The following is an 11,743-nucleotide window of genomic DNA, read 5'->3' as shown; positions in this document are numbered from 1 at the left end:
ACAATAGAATCAGTGTTGTAGAGCATTCATGTTTTCAGCTATTTCATATCCCCAATTAAGTGTGGCTACAGAAAAATGTTACCACATCTGTATGGATGGATACTGAGTGATATCACTAAAACTTAGCAATGCTTAGACATATTTCCACCATTAATTTTTGATTTATCAGCTGCTCTTCAGCTTGACTCTTTCCATCACATAAGGAATTGAGTATTTAATTACTGTTTGTTTTTGATCTTTTGTGACAGATTCACTCAAGATGGAATCATGATATATCTAAAACAATGTCCTAGAAACCCCTACAAAGAGGAAAAACAATGTCATGCCAAGCCTTTCCACAACAATCAGAAGTACTGGGATGATCTTCTGAAGGAACACAGGAAGGAAAATATGAACAGTGGCATGGTTATATCAGCATTCCTAATATTTTAGAACAGATTGAGAAGAAACAAAGAAGAACTTACTGTAGCATATCTTGCAACCTATTTTGCTGTCTGTGCATGCTCATGCAGAGCATTTGCTTATTGTGGTAGAGATCTAGACAATACATCTTCATAATGCCAAACTGTTCCACTAATATTGTGTAAAAAGTGATGTTTGCTTCCCTTCCTTTCTCTTCTCTCCTCTTGGATGTCTTGAGTGCTTCAAAGCACTGGAACATTAAGGTTTTTGCAGCAAGTTTGCTTAAAAATATAGCAATATATTTTTCAGCACTTAGATATTCACAGGTTTCTAACATATGGTTATTTCTGCAGAACTTATTTTGAGATGGAGGAGTTCCATACACTTAAAAAACAAACCTGCAAATGAACAGGTGTAGCGCATCACACTATGATATGCAATAACTTCCAGTAAAGAGAAGGATGTTCACATTACAGATACAGAGTGGGAGTAATGAGGAGGAAAAAGAAAAATAATTGTGTTTTTAGCCTCTTCTTTTTCTTGTTTTTATTATTATCATCACAGTTTTTGGTTTTGTACTGATTTAACGCATGTTCATTGTCTCTCTGCAAACAAATTCAGGCTATTTAATGTTTATTAAATAGACCGTATAAATGAAATACAGAGATTCTGTAGTACTTTAGTGTCTTTTATAAGATCTCTTAATTCTGTCAGCATAAATAGTCTTGGGTCCAGGACTTGTTTTTCAAGTCTTCTACCCTCTATTCTTGGTGATTCTGGGAGGTTGAGGATATGGGACATGCAGGGAATTAATTCTATTTACCTTGTCCTGTAAGCTGAGGAAAAATGTCTTGATCCTTTTTAATACTTGAAACTGATATTTCTGTAAAAACCAATTTATACAAATTCCAGTAACCAAATTTACTAATTTGGCCATAGCATATTCACACTTTGAAGAACATAACTGAAAGCCAGGAGAAGAAGGACTTTTTTTTGTTTGTTTCTTTGTTTACACAAACTAAATAACTACCTCTCAATCTCAGTTGTCTCTAAGGTTTCAGAGAATCAGAGCAGCAAACCAGTAGAACACCAAATTTGTTTCCTAGGTGGCTAATTTTCATTCAGCTTGAGAAGCAGCCTGGATATGGAAGACAGCTATTCTTTAGTCAATAAAGTAGTGAGAAGAATCTCAAGAGAAAGCTCAGAAAGAATTACTCCCTATTGCCAAGCAATAAAATCAAATGTGTGTTGTGCTCTCTTTTTTTGGAGTTGCAAGTGGTATTGCAAACGATAGCATCCTCTCTCTCAAAGAAAGGCTTTCTTCATGTTTCCAGAGTTTACTGATTTCTTCTTTCTTCAAATTAAATTGCTGTCTTTCCAACACAAGGGATTGAATATTGTACTGCTAGAAGACTATGCCTTTAAGCCTTCTAAAGCTACACTAGAATGTCAGAACAATACTTATGAAAAATAGATATGAAATGTTTTATTTTTTACCATAGTTAAAATTTAGCCTTCTGATGTTCAGAAGAAATCTAACAGAAAACACAGAAACCACTATAAATATAAACAACTGCCAAAGAGTCAATTTCTCCTTCCAGCCCCTCTCCTTCATTCAAGAAAACAAGTGGAAATCTAACCTTTTGTATGTACCTCCCTGAGCATGCTGTGCTGCTGGATTGATTCACCTGCTTCAGGGTTTTCAGCTTCGGGTGATCAGCCCACTCGTTGAGGTCTGGCATAACCCATTTTGGTTTTGAAAGCAAAAGTGCACATTGATAATGAAAACCATAATGCATATCCAAAAAAATACTACTGGAGGCATTTAAGATTACATTATTTGTTTAGATGTTTCATTCACGAATCCCAGACACCTTTAGTTACTCTGCTTGTGGTAGCATCATGGAACAGCTTTAGAGCAGGAGAACTGGGTGACTTTTGGATGACACTAAACCGGGAAATCTGCTTCAAGTTTGCAATTTTCTGCAATTACGGACGCAGTGCCTGGGAACAGACTGGAGCTAATCTGAAGTACTACCCCTAAGCCCATAGAGCCTGGGACACTGCATTCTCATATTTGGATTCTCTCCTAAGGCACCCTGCTGGTTGTTAACACACAGTTGGTCATTTTAGGGCTCTTGCTCCGTTGCCAGCTTGCTCCCACAGAAATCTGGAATCACACCATGATTTCTCCCTGTGCACCCAGCTCTGTGTCAGCTCAGCTCAGCAGCGCTGGTGAGAGCTCCAGGAGGAAACTGCTTGTGGCAGCACCTGTTTTTCTTGGCAACTGAACTACAGTCCACCAAGAACAGTGAGGAAAGTTCAGGATGTATGACCTGGGAAGAAAGACTAGAAAAAGTGTGCTGCTGAGCCTAGAGAGGAGCAAAGCAAATCAGGGAAACTATGACAGTCTTAAAAATCTGAATGCTGCCGAGAATTTCTAATACAGATATTTTTCTCTGTGTCCATTTTGAATTAGACAAGAAGAATCTGCCAATTTCTGGAAAGAGAGATTTAGGATAAACATTAGAAAAACTTTATAATTGTAAAGATGGGGAAGCTTTGGAGAAAATTGCTTGAAGAAATCATGAAATTGTACCCTGAAATCTTTCAAAAATAGTCTAGACAGTTATCTGACAGGTATGATTAGTCACATTGTGGAGAAAGGTGATGGGCAAGACAACTTTGAAGCTGCTGTCATCCTGTCTGACATACAAAAAAGGCTTCATTTTATAAGAGAGAGTAACTTGGTACCCACTGAAATTTCTGAGGTCATAGAGAATTAAAAAATGGATATTGGATGGATAAGGTGTGGCCATTAGTGTGATAAATCTGAAGGAGCTCTTTACTTACCATGAAGTCAATGGGAGGCTTACCTGTCACTGAGAGCAAGAGGACCCTTTGCTTCAGTCAGAGTTTATTTGTGTGCCCAGTCATAACTTGATGAAACAAGCAAGTCCCAAAAGCAGCGATTGGAAAAGGAGAGGTACAAGTGATACTCTTCACAGGTTATTCTGGGGAACTGAGAAGCTAAAGGCAGCATTGCTGACAACCCAATAGGATACATGGCAGGGGGAGAATCTGGGCTTGGTTTGGATGTGTTTATTCTGCCAGATTATGCTGCATTTCCACTTTATGCTTTTGATTTTTTTGGATGCTTTCCTGTTATATAACTGCACTTTGTGATCCAAGACCTGAAGTTAATAACTCTTAAACAATCTCCACATGAACATTACTGGGTATTTATTTATTTATGCTGTTGCTGGTCTCCTGTAGAGGCACAAACTACTTTAGTGCATACAGAAGAGACTATCCCAAGTAGGAGGTGGTAGAAACAGGAAAAGAGGCTGCATTTATGAATGAATTAAGCAGTCTAAATTATTTACTGCAATATATTACCTGAATTCCTCTATCATGCTATTCACAACTATCTGTAATTGTTGCCATCTTGGCTGCGGCTGGGGATGGAGTCTTCACAGCCCAAAATGTGAAATTCTGCAACTCAGGAAGAAAGCAAAGCATGAAACCAGCATCTAAGGACAAGCAATTTCCATGGATCAGGGGCAGAATCCATAACTGCATAATTGATGTGTAACTGGAGCTAAGCAGTGACTCAACAAAAAATCCAGGAAGATGTTATACTGACTGTTAGAAGAGTGAAATCTTCCCTAAAATTTCATTTTGAAGGGATGTGGATAGATTCCTTTTTTAAAAAATCTGAAACAGAATGTTTTTGATGTATTTCAGATGTTCAATTGTTTCTCTTTTTATTTAATACAACACTAATTGTAGTACACTGTTTTAAAGTGAAGAAACAAGTTTAATTGCCTTAATGTCAGAATGATAAAAATGAAAATGAAATATCACACTATTTTCATAGAATTTCACTGATATTGTTCAGAAGTAAATAATTTCTTGTCTATTTTTCAATAAGAAACAGATGATGTGCCTGACTGATAATTAGTTTTTCCCCCCAAAATTAAATATTTTAGAAGGAATTTCTGCAATTCTCTGGCTTACACATACTGGTTTATCTTATCATGCTATACAATGATCCAGACCATCATATCTAACATATAATTGCACATCATTTATCATTGCCTAAAATGCCTAGTCATCTGCTTATTTCATTCTTAATCTACCAAATATTTGATGTTATATATTCCAATATTTATTGCTGCTTATTTATTTTGTGTCTCAGAGAAGCAGGGTAGTATGGCCAAAGTCAGACTGTCTCTAGTCCTTCCAGAAGGTCTTACTATATAATTCTGTGTAGAAGACATCACACACAGCACTAGCATACCTAAACACTTTGTTCACACACAGACAGTCACAGCAAGAGAAAACAAGATAATACTGTGGACTTTTCCCACTGTGTGCACACAGAAGGAACTAACAAGCAGATAGAGGAAAATAAAACAGTCTGCAGGAGCTTTGAAAACATTCCAGGTAGCCAGTCATCAGAGAAGCACAGAGCTGAACACGTATTTATGACATGCCTTCAGTCTTGGTCCTTGGATATCAAGTGAATATGTAATATTGATTGTACCTCAAGGTCTGTAAGTATTAATACAGAATAACATTTCTTAATAGTTTTCCCTGGTTTCCTGTAGATCTTAGTGAACTTTGGGGTGCTGCCTACTAGTGAAGACAGAATTCAATTGCTTGTGCATAAGAAAGTGCTCACTTGCAGATAAAGCAAAGTAAAAATTATACATATTTATTCCAGAAATAATTGAATAATAGACTCCCAACTCAAATGCCATTCAAGAAACATAGGGAAATCACAAGTATTCTAGGAATTTTAGCTATTATAGAGTTATATTAAAGCTATTAAAATTGTTAGTACTTATCAAGAGACAATGAAAGAATATTAGTCACATTACAGCGAAAATTAGTGTCTGCAGTACAATTGCTCACTTGTATGTGTATATGGATTACAAACACAAAGATGATAAAAAGCCTTTAAACTGTTTTATTTTTAAGCAAGAAGGAAGGCAAAATAAAACCTTTTTTTTCCCCCCCCCCAGATATTAGAATAATCTTCAAAACAAAGCAGGGAAATGCTCTAGTTCTGCCTCTGTAATGTTAGCTGGTGACCTGCAAAGATTTATTTAGGGTTACTCAGGAATTTGTCCTGATGCACAATTGTCTCAGCTAGGGTTGTCAGATGGGACCAGGCAGGTGGGATAGAAAAGCTTATCCCAGAGCTCTCCTGTGCTACTAATTAACTCTTACAGCCATCAAGACACTCCTGGCATGACAAAGCCATAACCATCAGAAAATTGTCTACTTTTTTTCAGTTGCACATACAATACAGGTGTGCATATAAATAGATTATGTATTTGCATATGGAGACAGAGCTATTTTTATGTATAATTCATGCAGCTGTTGAGAAGCTTCATCCATCATATGCAGAGCTTAATAAAGCACTGGATGCAGTGTCAGAGGCAAGCAGCTGGCGCTGATCCCACTGCAGAGGTTATCAGAGTAGACCAAATGTATTTTCCAATGGTGCTAGTGCAGGGTAGGGCTCTCACCTGCTGTTTCTCATTGACTGCATCTTATGGACCTCATTTATAGACTTGGGACTTTTCTTACCTGGTTTACTGAAGTGAAGTAACACGAATATAAAATGTCCTGCTAAGAGAAGAAAAGATGTATTTCAAAGCCTGGTCTCTAAAAAACCTGCTGATTAGTGCTAAAGAAATCAATTTAACTCAAGAAAACTTCATAGAAGCCTATTGACTCTGCAGAAAAGAAGTGTGTTATTCCATGGGGAAGTAAATGAAAGAAGCAAATATCTATCCAGACAGCCTCTACAAGATTTTCCTTCCCTAAAGGGTCCTTCTGTGTGTAAATTAAACCATTCTACTTGAAAGTAGTTGACTCAAAGAGAGAGTTGTTTAAAAAACTGACTTGCTATTATGCACATACTTTAGGGTCCTGGGTTTGAAAGATTTATTTTATATAAGGTGCATATGATATTTATTTAATTCATTACACAAATAGTCAAGGAACCTACTGCAATATTGCTGACTTAAAAATTAGGAATCTCTTCAAGAAAGTTTGTCACTTCAAATGGAAAACAACAGAAAACAACTGAAAAGCCTTCAAAGAACATCAAAACCCCTTAGATAGTAAACAAAAAATGTATAGAATTTATAAATACTTTATAAATGTTTAAACACATGGACACAAGTGGGTTTTTTTTTCCCTTGTGTGATTTAATTTTTGTATTTTGTCATTTTTTGCTTCTATCTTAGAAAAGCTGCTGATTTGTCCAAGGGAAAATATAAATACCTCATGCCATCACATATCCACTTTTTCTTGATTTTCAGGATTTTTTGGAAAACATAGGCAATCAAGAACAGCTTTATTGCTGCCAGGAAGTTTTTCTTGGTGTCACCCTGCCTAGTATCACTGACTTCAACTGTGTTTGCATATTTGTTCTGCCAGAGAATCTGGTCAAATAATTGCCAAATGTAGGTCTAAGAAAGAAATGTTAGAATCCACATTTGCACAATCCAGATCTAGAAATCACTCCCTAATAAAATTTAGACTTTGATGTTGATGTCCCCATTTTTCAAAATTTCCGTCCCTGTTGTTAGGAGACAACAACAAAAAACCAGCAACTCAGGACATGTTTGCTATAAACTTTATCAACTTTTTAAGAAAATTACTTTTTCTCATGAAATCTCTGCCACATACAAATCAGAACTTGGGGGAAAAAAAGTACAACTGGTGTCAAAGTAATGAAAGAAACTTTCTATCTGACAATTCAAATTTCAACACCCATGTCTCCATGTCATGAAAGCTGCAACTTTGGGTCCTCTTGTGTTAAACTCCAGCTTCTGTCACTCTTTTTTTTTCAGTGTTTAGTCTTTAGGTAAGTTTTTTGGTTTATTGATTTATATTCTAATAATATCATGTAAAACATCCTGGAACTATAATTTATATATATATTTCTTTGAGGTCCAAATTCTCCTTAGACTTTGCAGAGAAAGGAGAAGGCATTCTGGGATGAGTCTGGGGCCTTTTGTCTTCCTGCAAAGATCAGATAAATTTTTATTTTTTACACTTATGTGAGACAAGAAATTGACTTCAAAGACATAAATAAGGGACTAAGGTAAGGTAAGAAAGGTGAGTCCGCCAGGTTAAGCTTTCTATGTGAAGATGCCCACCTCTAACAGAAGACTTTTGGGTTCTGGATCCTGGAACTAAGGAACTGTTCAAGCCTGTTCCTCTCAGTCACTTGTCAGTTTCCAGTCTTGTCGGAGGATTATGGAAATTCATGCCAATTAAAGCTATTTTTGTCTGAAGTTAAACGTTATTTATAATGCACCCAAACTGTTAATTATACAGTTAACTTTCAGATCAGTTGTTTACTAAATGAATTGTTTGATATCTAGCAAAGACATTTTCTGCAGAGCTGTCAAACCAAAACATTTTATCTAAGACATATAGTATGTGGTCTTCAACTTTGTACATCAGATTCTGCCATGACTTCTGGCCAAATGTTCACTGTAGTCAGTGGATTTGAGTTGGCTATGGAATACAGCTCAGTTTTATGACATTTTTGATAAATGAAAATGAAAATCCCAACCCCAAACTCCAGGACTATTTGTAGCCTCACAACAATCTAACAGTAAAACTGACAACACAGAAACCAGAAGAAACTGAAGTCATAGAACTGGTGCTGAGTTTTTACCATTACCATTTAATTTGAAAGCAAAATAGTAATAAACAGAAAATAAAAGAATCACAGCAAACCAGCAGGGAAGGATGTTAAAATGTTCCTCATCAATCTGCTAGAAGGGCAAGACTGGACTGGAACTACTATGACTCAAAATTTTATTAAAAAAATTATTGCTACTGTTTTTCTCTAGAGAAGAGGAGAAATAAAAACAACTTACTTATGATAGATGTAGAACAGTACAGACTTCAAATTATAGTTTTAGGAAGGGTCCTCTTGAGGGTCATCCTCTGTCCATGATAAACCTGTGTTGCTCATAAGCAAGTCTCCTCATTCTTTTCAAATTTTACTTAGTAAAGTTATCCATGTTCTTCGTTACACCCCTCGTGTTGCTGGTGAACTTGGCACAGTGTCGCAGAGTCCCAGGAGTGGAGAGGGCTCCTCTGTGTCACGGCTCCCTGAGGTCTGGCAGGGACACAGCTGCTGAGGAGAGGTACAAAAGGAGAGGTACAAAGGACCTCTTGCCATGAAAGAGTCTGGTTCATCTGATTTGGGCACTTCCTTCACACATGAAAGCCTTCCTATTGTTGCATTTCACCTCTCCATTCTTCTATGGTCTTTATTTTTCACCTCTTCCCACTGTAGATTGGTATAATTTTTTCTTACTGTTTTCCTGATCTCTTCATTCCTCATTTTTTATCATAACTGTTACTCTTAGTGAAACCTATACCATGTTATCATGGTACACAAAAGAGATTCAGGTAAGGGCTGACCTTTTATTTATAAGGATAGTCAAAAGTCAAACACCGCTTCCAGCTGAAGGAGGATCAGGTAACATCTGGTAGCACAGCTTCTGCACGGTATGGTAAGTATTTGCAGTGGAAATAGGAAAGATAGACAGGACCTCAGTGCCAACACACCCCATTTGTACCATTCAGAAACTGCAAAGGGCCCAGATTTGCCTTCTCAGCAGAACCACCTTAGTTAAAGAGAAGTTTATCACAAATAAAACCTTGTAGCTGCTGGCCACACACTCTCCATCTTCCAAATCCCAGGGAAGAAGGCATTCAAGAAGTGTTGTTATGGTTTACAGACAGCATGGAATAACGACATTGACTCTCAATGAAGAGCAGAAATGAGAGCAATCTTTATTCTTCCATATCTTCCTTTTATACAGTACTTCGGTACAGTGAATATGATTGGTCATTCAGAGCCTACATCCCTTTGTAAACAACTTTCCAGAAAGCAAGTTAAAAAACACCACCTGCTGATGGTTTTTCACTTCTCAAGGATTGTTTGACTTCTTCCTTACGATTTTCCCAGGCCAGAATGAGAAAGTTGCTCGCTTGTCTTTCACACAGACTCTAGCAGTGCCCGAAGCCTAAAATCTGACCACTGTCAGTACCCACAAAGAAGAGGCCAGAGTCTGTGAGGAAAGTATGCCTGATGTGTTCCAGTGCTCCTGGCTGCTTTAACATCACTGTGGAGCAAACTAAAATGGGCAGAATTGACTCCCAGAATTTTTCACTTGAGCAGCACTTGGATGCAGTGAAGGATTTTCTGACACATATGGCAATTGCTCTCAAATCCACATGGTGCTGGCTTAGCTCACGACTGACTCACTGGTGCAGTGACTGGCTTTTTCTGAGACACAGGCCTTCAGGTAAACACAAAACTTCTCTTCTGCATAGATCAGCCTTTTGCAGGACTTTAGAAGTTATATTAATTCAAGTTTCTTTCTTCTTAGCTTTTCCAGTGAAGCCAATTATTCGGCTATGTGAACAGTCAATTAGCTGGTGCTTATTCTTTCTGTATCTGACAGTCACCTTTTTGAAAGTACACAATGGGAAGCGTCCCATGATGACACTATAATCAACAAAAGTGCCAAATGTTCCTCTAATGAGTTACACCTCCAGTGCTGAATGCACAGGATTCACACTTCAAGTTTTCTTAGCACGATTTAACAATGGCAGAAGCAGAAATAACAACCTTCTTTTATCCTGATTGACAACTCTTCATTTGCAGGACAAAATGCATCAGGACGACCACAATACTTTTTTCTCTCTTTATTCCTAATTTTTGTGCCTATTAACCCAGCATTTTATTTTTGGAATTCAGGATCATGAGAGAGACACACAGAAATCTAAAGTCTAATTAATTTCAAGTGAACAAGGAACACATCCTATAACCTCATTTTAGAAACTTTTTGAGGCTTTTTTTTTTCTTTCCTGTTTTAAAGGTCTTCTACCATTTTTCATTAAAATAAAGATTCCAGGTGAAACAGGAAGTTTTTAGAGTGTGGACTGCTGGGTTGGATACAGTTTTCATTTACTGAGTTTTTGCTGTACCTGTGTGGTCACAGCTACTCTGAACTACTACAGTGGCCTCACTGGCCACTGCTCGTGTGGTTTGCAGGGCATGGCAACTGAACATGTGACAAAAAACAGTGACAAAACCATTTCCCACCATTCTTCTCCTCTCCCCCTTGAATCATAGCATTATGTAGTGCCTTCATTTTCGTGGGTTTTTGTGGCTATGCTAGACTGCTGGAGCACTGTTAAGCTGTTGGCTACCTGAAGGCAACTTCATGTGCCCCAGGCAAGATGTGCACTCCCAACCTTTTCCCATGGAGAGGTATTTGAAAGATACACAAACTTCAAAGAAAGAAACACTTCAGAAGACATCTACAAGCTTGTACCGAGGCTCTGAGCAACACTGAAGAGGGTTCAGTCTGGCTGCAGAGATGCTAATACTCTTAGAAACAAAGTTCAGAGATTCTTCCTATCTCAACATAGAAGCAGAATGAAATGAAGAAAATGACATAATTTAAAGTAGTCATTATCTTAAGGATAAGAATTTTCTTGGGCTCTGTATGCATGAACAAGACAGAGAAAGTGTCAGATCTATGTTAGCATTACATCTGAGATAGCTGTCCTTCAAAGCTATTTCAACGCCCAGCACACTCTGGATATCTGGCATCTCATGTGCCCATTGACCTCCTTGGCAACTGATGCTCAGCTGGAATTTCAAAAGAATACAGACCCAGCTGTCTTTTCAACCCTCACCACATTTTTTTCCATCAGGAAGCCATGACAGAGTGTCTTGTCCACCTGTCATGGTCACAGGACTGCAGCACACAGAGTTTAGATGAAGGCTGTGGGCTAGACAAAGAATTACAACCTTGTGTGGTATTTTATATGTGGCGAGTGTTTCCACGTGGACAAGGGGTACATCTGAGGGTAGATAAAGTGGATGAAAAATTTGGCCTTGATCTTGGTAGTTTTCTAAAGCACAAACCTTAAGGCTGAACTCTGAGAACTCCCTATTTTTATTTGAAGAAGCAAAGGTGATAGGGAAGAGGGGAAAAACTTATTCAAAGGACAACTAGTTTTAAAATAATGGAAGTGCATTGACTGGAGACAAAACTCTTATTCTGAGCATCTAAAATTACAAAAGCTAGTTATTTCTAGCTACTTTAGATGCATGTATCTATATTTTGTAGTATTTATAAAAAGTAGGAACATCTGAGATGACTGTCCCTAGCCACTGCTTGACATTTGTCCATGTTCTTCCATGATCCACATTGCTGCTCCAGCCTTTGGGTGTTTCTGGGTGACACCTGAGCAGGCAGCCATTCCAATGACC

The sequence above is a fragment of the Prinia subflava genome, chromosome 4 (genome assembly GCF_021018805.1).
Source record: "Prinia subflava isolate CZ2003 ecotype Zambia chromosome 4, Cam_Psub_1.2, whole genome shotgun sequence".
Taxonomy (NCBI): domain Eukaryota; kingdom Metazoa; phylum Chordata; class Aves; order Passeriformes; family Cisticolidae; genus Prinia; species Prinia subflava.
The sequence above is the reverse complement of the archived record's forward strand: the minus strand, read 5'-3'. Positions refer to the sequence as shown.